This window comes from Struthio camelus, chromosome 9 (genome assembly GCF_040807025.1).
Source record: "Struthio camelus isolate bStrCam1 chromosome 9, bStrCam1.hap1, whole genome shotgun sequence".
Lineage (NCBI taxonomy): Eukaryota > Metazoa > Chordata > Aves > Struthioniformes > Struthionidae > Struthio > Struthio camelus.
In genome coordinates, this window is record NC_090950.1 from 29,279,638 (window position 1) to 29,301,079 (window position 21,442).

Genomic DNA, 21,442 nt, shown 5'->3' on the forward strand with positions numbered 1-21,442 from the left:
TAGAGACTGAATTCAAATTCATGCAAATAATGAAAAATGAGTCAATCTTCTTCTTATGTAGTCAATCTGAGCTGAGAATCATGTCCCTGAGTCATTCTATCATTTGTGCCAGAACTGAAGTCCCTGAATGCTTTTCCTACAAGCGTGCTGAATGATGGAGAAACTACTGATAGAACATTAGTTCAAATGTATTTTAATTCCTGGAATACCTGGAAACACCATTTTTATTTTCTGTATTTATACATAATAGTAGATATATTCTAGTGTTATGCAAGCAGCAAGAGTATAGAAGATTAAACAAAAAAGAGCTTTATTTGCAGTTGAAAATGTCAAAAAATGATCAATATGTTGAACACAATTCCGCAGAATATCTTTGGAGTCCATTAATCAGTAAGTTAGCCTTTTGTGACAGATGCAGTCACATGAAATAAAAAAAAAAGTTGCATTGGTTGATATTTTATGTCCTTTACACTAGAAAGTGCACTAAAGGTTATTAAATAACAAATACCTCAATGTCCGCAAAGAACAATGTCAGGAACTCTATAATATCAGGGCTCATTGTAGGGTAAACTTTACTCTTTTATAATCTTACTCCGTTCGCACCTCACTTTCCAAACTTCTTTTCTCTAGCAAAGATTAAGTTCGTAGCTGTGAACCTGAGCCATTATTCAAGATAAGGTAAGGTTCAGAAAAGAGGTGATCTGAATTTGCTGATCCCAGAGTTCTTCGCAGGTAAGAATGACTGAGGGTTAACTAGACAACTGCTGAGCAGTTAAAATAGCCATGCATTAATGGTGTACGTATGTAGGCAAATCACTGATCAAGAGAGTCTGTTTTCAAAAAGAGCTTAATTTTTTGCTCATCAGTTTCTCATAACATAGCAAATCAAAAGCGTAGATCGTCTGGACACCTCAGTCCTTGTGCTCACCCGTATCACCCAGGCTATTTAGTCTCTTCACTTAGTCTCTGTAGTGATAAGGGGCAGGATTGTTAGTGGGTCTGAGAAGTCAACAGGTAATCAGGTGGAGTTTCTGCAAGAGCGAGGCTCCCTGCCTCAGGCTTAATGTTCGTAATAATTTCAATGCCTCCCCTGCCCCGATCTCCCCCAGTTTTGTTTTCCACAGTATATGCAGTGACCTCCTGAAATGGCTTCATTATGCACAGCTATCACTACAGCAGAGTGCTGTTTCCTCTGGATACCAGCAGCACTTTGATGTGTCACTAAAGGTAAGTACGCAATATGTTTAGTACTGTAGTCTTTCAAGGCAAGACGAGACATAGCTTCGTTCAGTGTAACAATGAAGGTAGATCATCATGATAGTTTTGTTTTAATGTCATATTAGCTGTTTCTCTTTGCTAATACGCTTCCCGTCTCCTTGTAAACAGCCTTCATGTGAGAGCAGTGGCACAACTGCGGGGAAGTTTCTTCTCTTCGATCTTAATTTTGCAGAGTGGAAGTTGCCGACTTACGGATGAGCCCTTATCTTTGTTCAAAATCATTTGATAAGCTGATTGTATATATGCTGAGGGCTACAATAGGCCCTGCTTTCTCTTTTCATTTCATTGCAGCTGAAACACTGGAAAACTGCGCAGCGTTTACGGTGGCAGTTTCTGCTGACCCACCTGTGATACTGTCTGTGGAAGACAGCGTTAAAAATAATTTTGTGGGATAAGCAAACTGGTAACACCAAAGATGTCATCTCTCATAGCTTGGAGATAACGCAACTTGGAGACTTTTCTCACGTGCAATGAAACCTTGGGAGAAGAGCGGCGTAATGCAATACAACACAACTTCTAACCATTTTGCAAAGGTCGTTTGTCTAATTCTTGTCCTGACTGAGCCCGTATGTTTCTGTTGACACCAATACGTTACCAAAGTGAGAAAAAAATTGGATTTGATATGATATAAGCTTTATAGTTCTCTTACTATCTCACAGAAAACTCACATGAAATTTGAATTTGATCCAAAACCTGTTAGAGTTGATGGCTTCCCCTCACCTTCAGTGGGCTTTGAAGTACACTCTGTTAGTGAAGCCTTGAAATTATATTAAAAAGATATAAAACGTTAATTGCTCAAAAGCACAGATGATTACAGACAAACAATTTTATGACTGCTTGCTTTTACATAAAAAAAATTAAGGCAAGGGTAGTTTTTCTCATTAGTCTTACCAAGGCTGTTAATTCTGTATCTTCATAATAATTTTCCATCTTCTAGTTTTTGTTATTAATTATATTTTTTCGCCCACTGCTGAGACCATATGACTGTGTAGTATTACCATAGCAAACACCTTCAGGTATCAAGGGGCTAACAACGAGGAGGAGTTACGAAAGACCATGGAATTAAAGGATGCCATTCATATTATTCATCAAAACAGTTATCGCTAGGGAAACGTGAGGGTATGTACCAGAGTTTTGTTTGGGAAATGAAAGTAATGCTGTCCTTTCCTTTTAAACTAGGAACGGTTTTGAATTACAACTATATACTTTCACATCTTATGTAGAAAACCAGAATTTTTAAACATTTCTTTGACAGTATTCTCAGGTTCCTCTCCTCAGTGTTTTCCTGCTGTCACACTGCTCAGCTGAGCTGTATAATGATAGTCTAATTAGCAGACAGCACTAGGCCACTTGCGTCAGCTGACATTTATTAGCCGAGGGAAGGCAGAAGAGACACGCAAGGCTCTCAGCCCTCTGGGGGAATCAGCCAGCCATGGTCTATCTCTTATCTAGGCAGAAGAGAAAAAGCTAAGTGAAAGGGAAGAATTGGTTGTGGTGGTTGGTTTTGAATACCTTGAGTGAAGTGTTTCAAATTACTGTGGGTGTAGTATCAAAGCCTTATAGGTCTTTTGTTTTGCTGCATAACAAGCGTCATGTTGGAAGACTGCAGAGAAAGAAGTTATACCTTCAAAGCTCATCTTGTAAACAGGAAGACAGATAGATATTCCAGGATCTCAGCTCCTTAGGAATCTGGAAGGGGAAAATCCCAGTGTTTTCATTCAATATGGCAACTTAAACTACCTTTCCATTAAGTAATACGTGGAGTTGAGTTGTAGTTAGCTATTTCAGTGAACAAACCTAATTCGAATCTCACTTTTCCTCCTCTTGTATAATTATTCAGTGCATGACAGAAATCAGCCTGCATGGTCTTGTCTCGCTTTTAGTCGCTTATGGAGAAAGAACACAAAACATGGGGAAAAAGAAAGAAGAAGATACATTCTTTCCTCCTCCTCTCAAAATAATATACCTGCAGACTTCACAGTCTTTGAAGTTCATACTTTCCTGATGTTCCTGCAACTAATTCACTGTAATGTCACCCAGAATCTGTATGATTACAAATGTAAGTTGGGCTCCATTCACTTCTTGAATTACTGATTAGATGTTGATTTTTTAGTAAAGTGGAAATTATTAACCGCTGATGTTGACAGATCTTAGTCCACAGTTTGGCTATATACACAGTAAAATTTTTTTTCACTGTGTTTGATCAGTTCACATTAGTGCCTTGAAACAATCAATATCACACTGTGTTTAGAATTATCTTTTAAGGGACACAAAGTAGTCAGGTGGAAAAAAATCTCAAGAGACCAGCATGAAACTAATAAGATTTGCTAATAGCTTTTGCTTTCGTAATTTGAAGGGAAACTAAAGAGTAGACTCTAAATAGCCAGACTCTTAATTGGATATTGATCTAAACAAATATTCTCGTTCTAAGTACCTGTTAAAATCAGTTATCATTATTTGTTAGGACACATTATATTTATCCTTATTTCTGTAGAGCTGGTACTGCTGCTCTAAGTTATATAAAGATGCATTAGCGGTACACTTTTAATAGACCTATTAAATTCACTTTACTTTGATTTATTCAGTATTTGAGTATAGGTTGAATATTCTATACAGCTGCAAAAAGAGGGAGCATTGAAAATAATGTAATTATCACCATTTATGCTACTATTTATTTTCCTAATTTGTGTCGCGCTGTGGTTTATGGAGCACTTGTGCTGTACCCATTTTTAAACATGCCTTATGTGAGGCTCGAGACAATTTACTTTTCATTTTCACTAAAATGTCCTGTTTTGGTTGGGATTTTTTGTTTGTCTTTGCTACTGCTTGATTGCTTTTTGTTTGTTTTTCACTGTTCCAGTAATACAACACAGCATTATTCCAGAAGTTTTATATCATTATTTTCCCAGATTCCTGTCAAGTTAAATTGATACAGTCACCCAGGCAGAGCTGTGCAAAACAGGCAGAACATACCAGTGATTTTTTTTTTCTTTATCAAATTTCTTGACAATTAAAAAGGGAGTGAGGGGGCTGCAAATTAAGTACATATAGGTACTTCCTAGGAGGATTTATGGAATGTGATGATAAATATAACTCTTTATAGATTTAGGTTTGGTTCTTCATGATATAAGTCAAGATGGTAATATTCAAATCAAGCAATATTCACATCTAATAATGTGGAATTATGCTCATTAATTCTTATTCAGGTCTATTTACACCTGCTTTTATATCTATATCCCTTATTTTGTATGGACACTTAGCACAGGAACATGATTTTTTTAGGATAAGTAGTATGGAAGTACAGTATACACAGTTATATCTCTCTAAAGCTGACTTCTACAATACTGCTTTGCCCCTTTCTTGAAAGCTTATATGAAAATAAAGTGCCTTTAACAGCATAGCTCAGTCCCTAAGCTATATTGGTATTAAAAAGGAAAAAAAAAAAGGGGGGCATTAACACCAATAGCCTCTTTTTATTCAGTAAGATCGTTAAATAGATCTGATTGTATCAGTCCAGGGAAACTAAGAGGTGGCTGTTGTTTGAGCTAGAGATCTTATGACCATATGGGATTTGCTTCTCTTAACTGGCTTACTGGTAAATAGCGTTATCTGTTTATAAGCGTATAATCTCCTCCTACAGATTATTTTGGGAATAACTCATGGGCTGCTGTGTTTGACCACAGAAATTGTCCAATAAGAAGAAAAATTATTATGTATAAACTTGCAAAAGTCCTCTTTGCGTTCTTCTCAAACACCCATTTTTATTAAACTTGAAGCAACTTAATCATGTTTAAATCTTTTACACTTCCAGAAATTTGGTTGAAATCCACTAGTAGGTTCAAAAGTGACTGGGGCAGAAATCACAGAATCACAGAATCGTTTAGGTTGGAAGGGACCTCTGGAGATCATCTAGTCCAACCTCCCTGTTCAAGCAGGGTCATCTAGAGCATATTGCCCAGGATCACATCCAGACGGGTTTTGAATATCTCCAGGGAAGGAGACTCCACCACCTCTCTGGGCAACCTGTTCCAATGCTCTGTCACCCTCACAGTGAAGAAGTTTTTTCTCAGGTTCAGATGGAACTTCGTGTGGTTCAGTTTGTGCCTGAAAGAGTCACAAATGCCTATACAGCAAAACTGACTGGATAAATCTTAGCTCCCAGAAGGAAGCTGGGCTAACAGAAAAGATACTGGAAGAAACAGTCTCATGCTCTCCGGTATAATCCACAAAACTGTGAGAATAGGTGGGTGCCTGGCATGAGGCTCTCCAATCTCTTGCCAGTCCTAAAGGCAGGGAAAATGTGAAGTCTTCAGGGTTGACCAAGAGAAGGAAAATGGTTGGAGCTCAAATCAGGTGAGCACCTAGATGAAGCCTGGTCACATTTCTAGACAAACCTACGCCTGAAGCTGCTGGTGGAGGAGAGAGAGGCTGCTAGCGTGCTAGTCCAGCAGCCAGACGTGGCTTTGAAACGATGAGAGCCTGTAAGTGTGTGTCTGTCACTGATACACTGACTGCAGAAATATTTTACTGTAGCATATAGGAAGGCACTGATGCCTGTCAGCAGGACAAGCCAGAAAAGTTGCTCCTCCTACCTCCATCTGACTAGGATGGAAAACAGTTATGTAGGAAGTTTTAGCCCAAAAGATTGAATGTGTTCACATTTTCCAGTGTAAGAAAGGCGCTGGGTACACTATCATGAACTCATGACAGTTTACTTTAGCAGCAACGTGGAAAGGTGGTATCAACATAATAGTGTTCTTTTTAAAAAAAAAAAAAAAAGAAAAAGAAAAAAGTGATTGTGTATAATACTGGGATTTTAAAACAAATATATTGAAACAGTTGAGAGAGAAGGATAGTTTCCTTTTGGGTTTGCAGGAATTTTTTCTGCAATATGTTATTCTTTGTATGACTCAGATGAAGAAATATCTTTGTGTCTGTGTTCCAGAAATGCAATTCCATATTTTTTTGGTTTCCATCCCAGACTTTTAATGATACTTGTATTTAGCTTAAAATAATTCAGTTTACACAGACTGTAAAGACTTCAGAACTATGCCTGATATTTCTTATATATTGTCCTTTAAAATAAAGTTTTCATAAATAACAGGAACATGAAAAGACTAGTAGTGACACTAGCTGAAATTACCGACTAGCAAGTCTGGAGAAGACCTGAAGAGATCATCCAGTCTCTCTCCGTGTACTGAGACAGATCTCATAGCTGTAACTGTACTTTGTTATTCTCGTACCTAATCTGCTCTTTAGGACCAGGAAAACTGGCGAGTCCCTGCTCTGTTCTATTGCCTCGTTATCTCTTTTACAAGAGAACTTTTTTCCTAGTATCATCCTACACTACTTTACTTTGGTCCTATCCACTATGGCCATGAAAAGCAGACTTCAACTTGCTCTTTGAAGTGTTTGTATTTTTTTGAAGTGTACATATTTTTTACTATTTCGTTGCCCCCGCTTCAGTCTTCTCCAATCTAAATGACTGTAACTGGTCAGTCTTTCTCTGTAAGCAGTGCGGTCTCTGATCTGCAGCAGCAAAATGCTGTTTTCTTCTATGTAATCTGTTGTTATCCCAGTTGTATTTGTAAGGTTGATTATTCTTGCCCTAGTATTTTACCCTGTGCTTGTCTCTGTTGATTGCTCCCAAGCTTTTCAGACCCTATCTCAAATTCGTCAAATCATCTTGACTTCTAATGTGTAGTGGTGTCCAGTGGTATCTCCCAGCTGGATTTAATCCTCTAAGTATACTTTTTGGATTATTGCATTAACCCATGTACAATTTTCACATAAGGTTAATATAAGCTAACAAAAATTTATTAGAAATTGATAAACTTCTAATCACAGAGGAAGGTGACAAACTCACTATCGCATTGAAATAGGGCTATTTAAATCGTGGTCTAAATATACAGTCTTTTCAAAAATGTATTTTCTCTGAACTAGTTTATTCCCCCTAGCTTACAGCTATTTGAATGCTGTGATGTGTGCCAGTTGCCAGTAGTACAACCTTGCTTCTGGAGCATCCTGGGGACACTGGTGCCCAGGGAATACTGTCTTTGCTTCCGTTCCTCAGGGTTCCCACTGGGCCAGGAGCAAAGGGGCTGACACTGAAGGGTAGATGTGCTACCAGAATTCCCTTTTGCAGCAATCCTCCTACAGCTAGTTAAGCCAAACTGAGGTTTTGATTTCACCTGTTCTTACGTAGAATAAAGGCTAAACGGTAGGAGGAACAAATAATAAGCAAGCTCAGGTGCATTAGAGTGATTCCACAATTTAAAGGAATTGTGAGAAAGGAAATAACTCTTCTTTCGTAAATCAGAATTCTCTAGAACTTGTAAGGATAGAACTTGTGATACTGAAAAAAGAATCAAACCAAACTATTCTGGAGTCTTGGGTCCATCTGTTGGTAAAATTATTCTCTTGTTTTACAGCACAAGCCATGTAGTACTGTAACGCTGCAGATCAACTTCATCACCCATCTAAACTGGCAGAATTACTAAAATCAGTGAAATTCCGTGAGCTCACAATAGCTATAAATTTGGTTTTCAATATTTTAAGCATTTTCTTCTCCATTAAGATATCCTCAGCCTCTTTTGGTATGAACTGATTTCCTTATCAGACTTAGGAAAATTTTCAAAGCTTTCTGAAGCTATGGTCCGTCAATACGAACAAGAGCACCACCACACCATGGCGACACGCAGGTTCACAATGGAGGGCTACAGCAGACAAAAGAGCAACATAAAGAAGAAATCTTTCCTGCTGTTTCCAATTATGATTTTGGCTATTTGCCTGGCTTTAGAAGTGTCTTCTTTTTAGTACTTTCTGGCATATTATCTTTTGCCTTTTTCATATGCGAGACAAGAAGGCATCTGTGTTCCTTTTTTAGCCAATTTTCAAGTTATGAAAATCTCTAGGCTTTTTTTTTTTTCTGAAGACTAATTTACGTTGAATGAATAAATGATTTATTTTAAGTGAGCAATTATCTCTCCGTGGCAACTTATTTGGAAACATGCAGGAACCGGTGAAATGAGTAAGGGGTTACACAGGATACATGAGTATCATATGATACATAAAATCTGCTTGATTTGAACAGACAAAGCAGCACTGGTCATTGAATTCCATTTAGACAGCTATATGTTTCATCATTCATTTTTGAAAAAGATATATGCAGTGACAAAGCCACCTGGTAAAACTTCCTGGTACCTAAATCTGTGGAACGTCATCTCGTGCTCTGATTCGGAAGATATCAAGCCTACCCAATTTATCTTAAGGTATTTTAGAGAGGAGAGTTAGTAAAACTCAGGCAGGGAGAAAGTTTAAAAAATGAATTGGTCAGTTATGCATGCAGTTCTTTCCAGTTCTACCTTTTCACTGTGCTATCTTTATTTTATTGAACATCTCTGTCATGTATAAAGTGCTTTAGGCACACACTATTGGATAGCACCCTCAGTTCATGTTACAGTTAATAAATGGTTCTGGCCAAGGCATCACAGCTGATTGTTATCAATAATCTTTAGTTTCGTTATTAAAATTATTAGAATAGCTCAACATACAAAACCTTCAAATCTACTTCATTTCCAGCTAAAAGACAACTGGATGTTAGAAGGTCTTGTAACTTCAGAAAGGAATTCATTTTTAGAAGGCAACATGAAGTACTACACATAGGAAAGCTGAACCAGAGGACCCATGTCTTGGCAGAGTTGGACCAAGGTACCCAAGGGAATTCCATGCTTCTATTTAATAATGCAAATGGCCTCTTGAGCAAAGAATCTGTGCTTTCCAAACATATGAGTGCATTTTTTCTGCAGTCTAGTCTTGATGTTTGGATGACCAGAATTACTGAATATTAAGAAAAAAAACTCTCCTTCAGTAGTTTATTTACTGCATCAAACCAAAAGCTTTAAATAGATGAACGTATAATGAAATACTAGTGGTGTATGAAAACTTCAAGAAAACCCACAAGTTTAAACTGTGCCCTTCTAAAGAAAGAAAGTGTTTTCTCATTGAATATTTTGGTTCTTCAGCAACTTATGGATTAGATTCTAGGTATAAGCAAGGCTGATGTGCTGTTTAATCAGGAGGATGTGCAAGAAGGGTGGTGTTTGACAGTTTACCTTTAATTTGATAGAATGGCTGACATGGACACTTCAGAACAAAAGCATGCACAGAATGGATCTTTTAAGTAAGGGAAGAAAAATTTAAATGAAAGGTACAGATGACATACATTTCCACCATCTTACTTATAAATTAAATAATAACTGTAAATAATATCCATGGGGAGTAGTTACTCTGACAAATAATCTAAGTAATTAAAATAGCCAACACATGAACTTTAGAGATAGAACCTAGGAAATATCAAGTGTAACCAACCTGTACAGATTTGCTGCTGATTTTTTACTGTTAGAGTTCATTAGATTGCTGCTACTTTAATTAGTATAAAGCTAGCCTACTGCAGATGACTTACTATAACACTACCACTGCATAGCGCCAAGGCCCTTGCAGCACGGGTGTCTTCGTTAAGGTATTTGGATACCTGAAGTTAGAATTAGGAATCTAGAAATTTCAGAAGCTCTTGGCACCCTGAATTCCATTGATATCAAAGCAAAAACAGCGTGACATCATTGCTTAGTTAAGTAGGAATTGTGTCAAATCCATCTGCATAAATACCTTTGAGTCTTTGCTCTTTTTGGATTATCCAGGTGGTATAGGTATAGGTCTTCTGTTGACTTTAGCTTTGGCATACCGAGAAGTTACCGATTATTTCAGCATGAAGCCTCTTAAGGTGGTAGTTGTCCATGTTTGTTTCAACCGCAAAGCCATAGTGCTAATTCTTTAATTGTTTTACATGCTGCATTGGAAGTACTTCCTGTAAGAGTCATTACCTTGGCAGTCACACTTGACTACAGTACCATTTTTCAGTATATATAATGATACTATACTTGTGCAGTAACATTTCATATGTGTCTGCCATGACCTGGTTTTAAATGTTCCTAAAGTTGGAGAAGGTGAAAACTTTGTCTTCCTTGGCAGTGACTTTCTATGTATAACCCTATGCATTTTTATAAACTGCACTTTGGAGTTAATATGGTAATGTATTAATCTTCTAAACAATGAATATTGTGCTACATAGTAGAGACATGAGAGAAATCTAGGTTTAGAAATTGGTTTAGAAAGTGGGAATTTATCAAACTGGATATAGATTCCATCCAGATCTAGCAAATATTGTATGTTATCATAAAAGCTGGTTAGATTAAATTCTCACATGTACTCCCTCAGCCTCCTTATCAATACCAGAGTTGGTACAAAGAGTAATAGTGCCCTAAGTTAGCTGTTATAAAGCAGGCACAACTGAATTCTCAAGTTTTTTATTTATCAGAGAGCTTTTTAAAATTCAGAATAAGTGATTTTATCTGACAATGGTATGCAGTTAAAGATCTTAGTAAGCCATATTTATGTCTCAACTTAATTATTTGCTAATTAATTGAGGTACAAATAAGAGTGTATTTTTTACAGATGAAAAGATCTCTGAAGTGGAAAGAAAGATGACTAACATGCTACTGACAGAATTTATCATTTATGAACTCTTGATGTTTATTCTTTTAAACAAAGCTGCCTGGAAATCATAAACTACAAATTAATTGCTAATGTCAGCACTGAATAAACTAACCTCAACTGAAGCTGAAGAGCATCTTTTATAAAAATACACAAAACACATATTCCATTCACTATGTAGCATGGATCTGTTGTAGTTAAAAAATAAGTGTTAATGATATCCTACTGTAACAGGTTCCTTGAATTCTACAAGCATCTGCACAGGTGAGAACAATCAAGTGAAAGAGATTTGGGACTCTAAGGATTTGAGCCTATTCAGTCATGAATACACTGCAGAGCCACAGTAGTTTATTTGTGTTAAGAATTGTCTGTATTTTTAATGCAGCACTAAAATATACCATGATCCTTTTCCAAGGACTTGAATAATGTTTTGTTTAGAAAATGAGAAGGAAATACATTTTTTTCCACTTTTTCATCGTGGAATAGCTATTTTATTTATTTTAAGAAGCTGTTACTACAGCTGTTTGTGTTGCTTTTGTTGGAAGGTAGGTCTTACTAAGGTATTGTTATGCTTTACCACGTACTGCAGTGGTACGTACTGAAGTGGCTGACGTGCCAGTGAAATATTTAGGGTTATTTCAAAAGATTTTTGTTCCTAATTATGAATTTTCTTCCCAAAATCTAGCGCTTAGTTGATCCGAAGTTTAGATAGTGTAAGAGGAAATAGGAAAAGATCTAGGTTCATGGCTAGATAGTCCTTTGAAAATCATATAACACCTGTTCTCCATGTGCAAACTTTTTATCTTTTTATTTCTTTTTGTTTCATAGCATGAGCTGTCAGAAGCTGTAGTACTTACTAACAGTGTTTATGGAGCCTCTTGTTCACTGGAGGCATGATTATGACGTCTGTATGCTCTTCTATAATTACTAATATATATTCCTCAAATAAAATGGATGATCATGCAGTTTGTTGAAATAGCTTACAAACAGTTTTTGGTTGAATATGCTATGTAAATATTTCCTTTTGTTTTGGCTTTTACTATTTTCAGTTGTCATCTATTCTGGTAAATGAATAAAAAAGTAAGCCGATCAAATATGTTCTTTCATAAAATGGTATGCAAGTCCACAGTGTGGAAGTCCTCTGAAAATCACAGTAAAAGAACCATTAAAAGTAATACTTGTAATTAAACAAGAAGAAATGTTTGTGCATTATCCACAGCTGTAGTTTGCAAGAGGATAGGCTAAACAATAGGTGTTTTTGTAATTTTAACCATTTTATTAATGCCTTCAGGTGCAACACTGTTTCAATATCTTAGTAATTAAAAAAGTACAAAATCTTGCTTTAAACCTTTTGCTGTATAATGTACTTACTGAAATGTGTTTCTGGAATATCATTGCTTCTTTGCATAAAATTCCTGTTGAGTTCTGTGGTAGCGGCCCTTTAGGGAGAAACAGAATCCATCCGTTCATCAGAGTTACAAATCCAAAGACTGTTTAGGAAATCTCTGAGCCCAAATTCCTGGAAGGTAGGTAGCATTCTGGGGAACTGTCGTATGCTCCATCCTTAGTTGCTTCCCTAAAACATTTCTTTCTGGCCTCTGTATGAGACAGGATTCTGAACTGGAGGAACTTTTGGTCTGATAAGTCTGAGAAAAGGAAAAGCATTGTTAACACTAGGTAGGCCATTCATTTATTAAGGAACTGCTCTTATTACAGCTTTTATTTTATAGACTAGAGGTCCCTTCAGTTCTTTAATAGAGAGAAACTCATTAAAGAACAGTATGCACAGACAGAGCAGCCTAATTCAAAAATCATAAGACTGCTCCAGTTGCGTCCAAAAAGAGACTGACCCTTGACTGGCCTGTAGATAAGGTGTAATGATGACTAAGGAGGAACTTGACAGAGGTGAGAATTTTGTTCAGAAGTGTTCTGCGACAGCAATGTATGTATAAGTTGTCATCTTTTTAGAGGGAAGGACCATTCTTAAGAAGATGGAGAGCATTGACTTCCGAAAGCTTACACAGAAATAAATAGCTGAACAAGCTCGTATATCTAGAGCTTTCATAAGAAACAGGCAGTGGGTAAAACAGTGTCCCTAATATATGTCAGTAAAAGTCATTAAAAGAAGTTCAAACTGGTCTAGTATCATTCCTGTATTTCGCAGTGACTGTGTGCATTGCTGACGAGAGTAGTTCTTATGCAAGATGAAGTGGGCAGACTTCATATATCGTCAAAAACCACCATGTTAGGCAAGTAAGCATATTTCTAAAAAGAGCTCTCTCTGTTTTACTTGTAATCTTGGGTGAGTCCTGCCACAAGTGATTAGTGACTATTAGAAGGATGAGTAAGTCAACAGCACCATCTCCTACAAACCAGTCGTCTACAAAAGTTCTGTAAAACCAGCTTGTTCTCATGCTGTTGCTCAGTATTCCGATTTCCTCACATTATTTGGTGATTTGTATGAATTGCCTTTCTTTCTGCGTTTAAAGTATTTTTAGTTTTTGCTCTTCCTCCTTCATCTTCAAGTTATTCTAAAGAGAGAAAAATTATAAATAAATTTTATCTCTCTTGAATTTTTTACAGTGCATCCATCTCAAGATTATTGTACCAGTCAAGACTGCATCGTGACCTGTCCCTTAAGTCTGCCAAAGTTGATGGAGGTCTTATTGTCGCATCTTTGTCTACTGCAAGTGCCAACTGGGCCATACGTGCTACATGCGAAAACTTGATGACATCATGAAATACCATGGGAAGTATGCAATTTCTGAGGTAGTTATGCCTACGTTCTTTGTTTTTCTTCTTTTCATTTATGCTTATTTTAGGAGCATTTGAAAGAAGACATGGAAAATAGTGAACTATGCTTTTTTGCTGTTTTGAGTCTGGCTGTGTCTGAATTGTTTGCCCAAAGGGAAACGATGAGAGTAAAGAACCTTAGAGAGATCTCATCCCCCAAGGGCTTTTGGCGGTATCTGTCTCATTCTATCTTCAGGGTACTCAGCCTCTCCTGAGTATAATCAAATCATATCATACATTTTCTCTTGAAAAGCACTGCACATCGAACATACATTTCCATTATAAGGCCGATCCTGGTTGCCAGGAGCTAAGCTGCTATTTAGTTAAACGCAGGAAATTTAGTGCAAGTTAGTTTGGTAATTCCTGATATTAGTTATCTACACAGCCCTTGAGAGTGAAACAGTCTTATGTATCAGTGTTTTCTGTAGGTTGAACCGGAGCACATAATTTGTATCAACTTTCAAAATCGCAATGTTGAAGTAGAATTGGAGGCCTTCATAATGATCAGTGTCTTATGAAAGATGATTTATAAAGGCACACTTTTTAAACTCTTTTTCTCTAAATGACCAAATCATTAATTCAGTCAAAGAATGAAAAGTAACTCCAAACAGACATAATTTGTCAACACTTCTCTGAAATTTTGCTATGGTTATGACCACTGTCATTCATCAAAATTTACGTTTATTTCAAATTTTAAAGTTTATTTGTTTATTTATTATCTGTTCTGATTATTTAAATTCTTCTGAAACCTTTTAAGACTTAATTGCATCTCTGGAGTATGCCCATATTTTGTCGAAGGGCTTTGTTGCATGTCCTCAGTACCTACACTTATTATACCAGTATTAAACTGTGACTGAGAGAAGACTCTTTTGACTGCCTCATTTCAGAAAAAAATGCAAACTAAATATTCACATCATTGATAGATGTGAATGGGAAGTCTTACAATGTGAAATGTGTTCTTTGTTTTAATTCCTTCTAGTACAGCATTAAAATTCATGAACATCAATGTAAACTGAGAGCTTTCTTTCCTCATTCATTAAAAATGACAAAATGCACCCCAAACAGCTATAAAATCTCATACAACGTTAGATATTTTACTGCGTATATACATACATCTACACTTAACAGTACACAAGTGTGTTTGTTCAGGACCTATACACAAAGGAATTTTGTCCGACTTTAGGGGGAACAGAAGGTAGCACTGACTGCTTGCGAAAATCCTACTCCTAGTGTTTCAAGGTTTGCCTTTTCAGAATGAGGAAATATTTGCATTTCTTTCATCTGTGCTTCTGAATGATTCTCTTCTCTGAGAGACAGCTCCAGTTTTATTGCCAAGTTCCCATGAATCTGGACCAGAACTTTAATTTTTAAATAAAATTAATAACCTGGAATTCATATTTAAGGATCCTTATGTGAAAATATCTCATAGCTCGGCATGGCAGAATCACATAATACGGATTCTCTCCTTTTTCCATGGTCCAGAATAGAACCACCATACTGATGTTGGGACTTTTCATACTCTCCCTGTGCTTTTTGTCATATGAAATTGAACCCTCTTATTTAGAATCCATCTCAGCTTTATGAATGCCACCAAGTCAGGCAGTTCCTTCTTTTGAAGGACTTTAATAGGAAGCTGAATCGACTATATTTTAAGGAAATCCAGCATTGTAGATCTCTGACTGTCTTAACTGAGTCAAGCCCTTCCGAACTGCAGAACAGTTGCAAGCGCACTGCGGATGAGAGGTACAACAGCTTCCGTTATTGTTGACAAGAGTGGTACATTAAATCCACTGTGTGCAGCAACAGTATTAATAAAATGCATTACTGGACTTTTAAATCTTCAGTCTGTAAATTCAGTTAATTTCCAGGCAATCCAATTTTGAAGAACTTTGCTCTTCTGCTATCACCTCGTAAAGCTTCAGCGTCTCACGCTGTGATAGAATGAATTTTGTATACAAACATGCCATGAAAATCTTGGCTTAAAATGTGTGTTTATAATTTCTAAAGCAGGAGTATAGTCTTGCTTAAACATAGAGTGATAAATTAAAGTTGAAAAACCAAGCACTGCCTGGAAGCGCCTACCGATGCGTTCTGTCTGTCTCAGTCTCGGTAAGTCTGGCAGTATTCCATCCTCCATTCATTTTATGTGCAGACTCTTCTTGAAATTTTACTCATGCAAGTGAATGCTTTCATTAGTAAGGACTTATCAAAATAATTGTTTCTTCTCTTATTTTACACCAGTAGATTTTCTTTAATTTTCACATCTTCCTGATTTTTTCGTTTCAGTGTATTGCTTATACATCTGCACAGCATAAAACCACATAAAGCACAGTGTGTTATTCACTTATAAAAGATACTCCTATATTTAAAAACTTTGCTGAACCAGGTCCTAAAATAGAGCAGATCAAACCCACTATATTTTAGATTATTAGAATCAACTCTATTCCGTAATCATTTTCGCAGCGATAAAGGTTCTAAGCATATTATGAAGCAAAATGTTTATTATAGCTAAGGAATTCTCATGGCTAGAACCTTGTGAGAAAACACTTATGTATGCTTCAGGAAAAAAAAAGAAAGTCAAATTTGTTTTACAGTAAGAGAAGTAAAATATTTTAGACATTTAAATAAAGCAGTATTCCCAAAGCAACTTCTAAGCTATTCTGTTTAATGTTAAAAAAAAAAAAAAAACAAAAACAAAAAAACCAAGCAATAGTTTTAGCCTCTACATGGAAAGATGGAGGTATGGACTAAAAGTTCCCCTGAGTGCTTTATTAGCTGCCTGCTGTTCTTGGAATGGTGATCAATGAAATATATTTCTCATAAAATAAATTGAATATTTCACCAGTAAAAAGTGATTATATTTTTTCTTATAACTCACAAACTCTGAAGGCACTTGGGATGCCTGTGAGTTATGACACTTTCATACTCATGAAAAAAAATATAGTAATCACCCTTCACTGTTGAGACATTCTATAGCAGTCGTATTAAATCAGTAAAAGGCATGAGTTCGCTTGTGACTGCAAGCAGGCAAACTAATCACATAGGGTAATCACAGCCTGATACTTATTTTTTGTTTTTTGTTTCCTAAAACAAGGTATCTATAATCAAGATAGACTGTGATCATGTATTTGATGGACAGCAAATAATCAAGATAGACTGTGGTTATATTGTTGACAGACAACAAATATATGAGATATATGAGGGATTTACAGCCTTATACTGCCCTAATACATTTCTTCTTTCTGTATATGAACAGTTAACACACTTATCCTACAATAATATATAGGATGTATAAATATGTAAAGATGTATAAATACAGGCATAGCAACAGGCATAACAGTCTATTAAATTCTTAAGCTGTTCCATGAAGGAAAGGTTTATTTCAGTTTATACAACATCAAGGTAAGAAGCAGAACTTTATTCTCAACAGTTCATCATAGCAACATCCCTGTGCAGTATTTAACGTACATTCGATGTAGTATGTTATGGTGGGATTAAATGGCCTGCACGCAATTTGGCACAGTCCTGCTCATGCTCTAGGGTTTAGCTTTTGATGAGTGCTTCATAGGACTCAGAAACCGGGAAACCCCATTTAGCTCTGATCATGAGAGCGCAACTACTTTTACAGCCTTTGATTTGATGAATTACAGGAATACTCCAAGAGCTTCTTACCATGGACTTTTGCAGGGGACTAACCTACGTTATGAGAAGTGGTTTCCAAACTTGAGAACAGACTACATTATCAAAGTTGCTTGAAAAGGTAAAGTTTGAAAGCAGTGCTCTTGGGCAGCTACTGGGGAGAAAATAGACCATAATATCATTCTCAAGGAAAAAATAGAAAAAAAAGACATGGGAAGATTATTTCAAAAAAGCATTTCTTAATAGATCTTCTAACCAGCCAGATCTGGCCAAATTAAGATGTACTAGCTGTTTTATGTTCAGCCTTACTCTTGATGAAGAGAGGAGAACTTGTTCCTTTAAGGTGAATGAAGATTTTGTAGGTAACTGCTACTTTTTCCCACTTTCATATGACATATTCAGATTGAAGTATTTCACATGTCCTGTAACGCTAAAGTTCTTAGATCTGAATTTCAGCCCTTGAACCTGTGTTTTTCTGCAGGACTTTTGTATGAGTGAGTTTTAGCACTGAGATCTTCCATGTTGGGATGCCTTTATTAGCTTGTGTTCTTAAAAGTGTAGCGCTACCTAGTTGGTTGCTGGTATTTAATATCATCCTGAGTATGTTTTCTGAGAATATATATCTTTTTTCAAGTATTTGGAGCTGTTTTGCATGCTAGTCTTGAATTTTGGCTCAGAGACAGAGCCTAGTGTGTGCACGCCAGAGTACAAGTCCAGCTAGCACAAACGAGAGTAGTTAACGCTTGTCTGTTTATGCATACTACCGTTATTGGTAGAATTTTAAAACAATATGCTTATTATTAATTTCTTTGGTAAATAGTGCAATAGCATTAATCATGATGAACTCATTTATTATTAATATGGAAGTGATATGCACCCCAGTGGGATTTCCACTGTAATTCAGAATTAAGTAATTGGGCCATTAGTTTAAGGTCTTATTGTGTTCTGAAATACTCTGAAAACACTGAGCAACTGATCTAGTATTTTGTGCTGTTTCTGTGGTCGTATGTGGGGAACATGTTTCATTACGGTCCAAGAATTCTCATGGCCGTAACCTTTCCTCTTCTGCTATTTTCGAAAGTGACACATTGTAGACAAAATTAAAGATAAGACATAAAGACATCTCAAAATTAGATAATAGGGGCTAAATCCTCATTTTGCATAAATTGCATAGATTCTTTAAAGCCATATTAGTTGATGGAGCTAGATTAATTTAAATCTGTCTGAATGTTTAGTCTCATTTTTCAGTTAAGCCTATTGAAGCTTTCAGAGATAAGTTCTATTTTTACAGATTACTCTAACATCATTAGAAAATGGCTGTAGAAACTTAAAAAACATGCGATTAAGTTAGTGGATGGTTAATAAACAAATCAATCACCTGGAATAACGATATAGATGATACAGCGAGTAGGAGGTGTTTGTCCTTTAATTCTACTGTTGTTAGCTTCTTTAGAAAGGATATGAACGTAACATATTCTATTAGCATACTACCACTGTTAAATATCCTATTCAACCACTCTATAGTGCCAACATTGTAGTAGAAGAAATGCTGAGAGAGTCACAATTAAATTTTCTTATTAGTTTAATGAGGAGAGACATAGATACAGAGTTCACTTGACTGATTTTTCTTGCTAGCAGCCAACCATCATAATGCTCCTACCAAAAGAGAAAGAAAATAATAAATCTGAAATGACTTGTTGGCTAAGAACAGCTTTTTATGCAAAATGGCCAAGGCACATGCAGCTGCCTCTAGCAGTTTTAAGCAAGGTAATTTTGGTGCATCTCAGGAACCACATCCAAAAAAATCGTTAAGCTTTAAGATGCATTCGGAGCTTTGCAGTAAAGTAAAAATGGAAGTTACAAACTCTGCAAACCCTGAGTTACAACAGTGAGAAACTAACAGTAGAAAACGATGCTCAAATCATTTGATGCATTATGGCTATATGCCTTTGACCCAAATCAAATGATGTAACACACAAATATCTTCAATATCAAAGGAATTTTATAGAAGATGAGACTTTGGCCCACTAATGGAACAGAAAAATCGTCTTTTGTAGATGACAGCTAAAGGTTTTTTATTATTTTCTAGACAAACTGAAGGATGATAATTCAAATCATTGGAACTGCATATTGCGTACTCGTTAGGAGAAACTGAAAATTACCATCTCCTAAAGCGAGATTGTGCTACTAGCAGTATGCATTCTTCATTGCCCTTCTCAAGACACTTTAAGCCCATGAATATTCTTTCATTTATAGCCACTGAGTTAATGCTTAAAATAGAGATATCTTCTCTAATAGTTCCTTTCACCTCTCATCTTTTCAATTCGCTTTCACTGTAAATTTTTCGTGGAAGAAAATTGTTTTCTTAGTGTTTGACCAACCTTATTTTGTGCATCATACAAAAAGTAGGATAATGTAGGACACCATCGGCATTCATCTGTGCTGTTAAAGAGGGGTTACAAAAGTAAACGTTCAGCATCGCTTCACTTTAGCCTCGCATCAGATTTTGTTAGTTTAAATTGTGGACATCCTTGAGCCTTTTAATTTGGTCATTTAAGAAATTAACAGTGATTCCTGTCGATCGTATTTTGTACTGTAATTTAGTCTATAATAAACACTTCTCAGACCTCTTGATGGAAAAAAGGGCTAAATAATTCTGAAGTCAAAGAAGATTCATACTTCTAAAGAGCTGTCTTGACTATTAAAAAGATATAGTTATTACTTCCAGAAGATGAATACAAGCTATCAAAGAGTAAGACCACAGTGAGGATGTCACTGCAATTTTACAGCCAGGGATCCTTCTAAGGTCACGTAGGGATCAGCCTCAAGTTTACGATGCAAAAAAAATCAAGTACCTGGTTTCACTTTGCTTTAAAACCTTAGGATAAGACAATGAGAGCCTTAAATACCCAAGGTAAAATAGCAGTCTGTTCTGTAGTGAAGACTGTGCCAGAGTTGCTAGATGACATTTAGAAAAGAATATTGTGTAAGGACACTGCTTGTCCTGTATTATCATCTGCTTAGAAGAATGATGTGATACCACGCTTCGGTTTAGTCAATGAGATTTCTCACATGATTATGCAAGATTTCATTCTTCACCGTACTATGCACTGGAAAACTTCCGTAACACTGAAATCAGATTACAGAGATTTTGATTAATGTACAACTTTAATCACATCTGGAAACTCTTTTATGTTAATCAAGATAAACCACATTTTTTTTTTGCTCAATTCTTTGATCCTGTCCTCACCAAATGTATTTGCACTGTAATTATAATTTCATAGTGTTTTTTTCAAATTTTCATAATTTCTATCAAATAGAAAATCTGAGGTTTCTAAGCTTCCATTTAAAAATACATTCTGTGTCTTTCCCACCGTGCAAATAGTTTTCTCTATTTAAGCTATGGCCATATATTGGTAATGTTTAAATGAGGACTGCAGAGAACCATCCACCGGGCAACCAAATGAAATGACATTACTAACGTAAGAACCACTACACTGTTATCTTTCTTCCAAGGCATTACTTAATGTCACTGGTACAATGTACGTTCATTTCACTTACGTATTCCTTAGATTTTAGAAGCCATGCACTTAACAGTTGCATGTGCAGTTCCACAGACAGATTTTGATGAGAACTCACGCTACCTTATAAGAAGCATCATTAAAATTATTTTATGGTAACTACAGTTTCACTTCTGCACAGACTTTATCAACAATATCCAAATGCAATTAAGATAAGGAGCATTCAGTCGACCATACAACTCCTGTTTGTAAACGCATGGCACGCAGTTCCAAATGACTTGCACAGAAACTCAGACAGGACTAGTTAGTGTAAAAAGAAATAGCACAAGATTTCTTCTGCAACAGTAAAAGAACTGAGTTTTTCCTATAAAACAAAATGGGAGAAAAGTCTGGGAGTTGTAACTCAGAAATGGCACCTTTAAACTAACACATTTTTTTCCATGGTCCAATTCTGTCACCTTTAGTTTAGCTGAAGACACCATCACACCTTCATAACGCAAGCAGGTGTGACTGGGACTGCATAAGTAGTATGATAATGCTCGAAATAATCAATCTTTATTTGTGTTTTTACATATGGCTTCTAGCAGAACACAGATCAAACTTAGATCTTTTTCATAGTGTTACATGTGTGCCAGCCACAGTTCTAACACAGAAATATA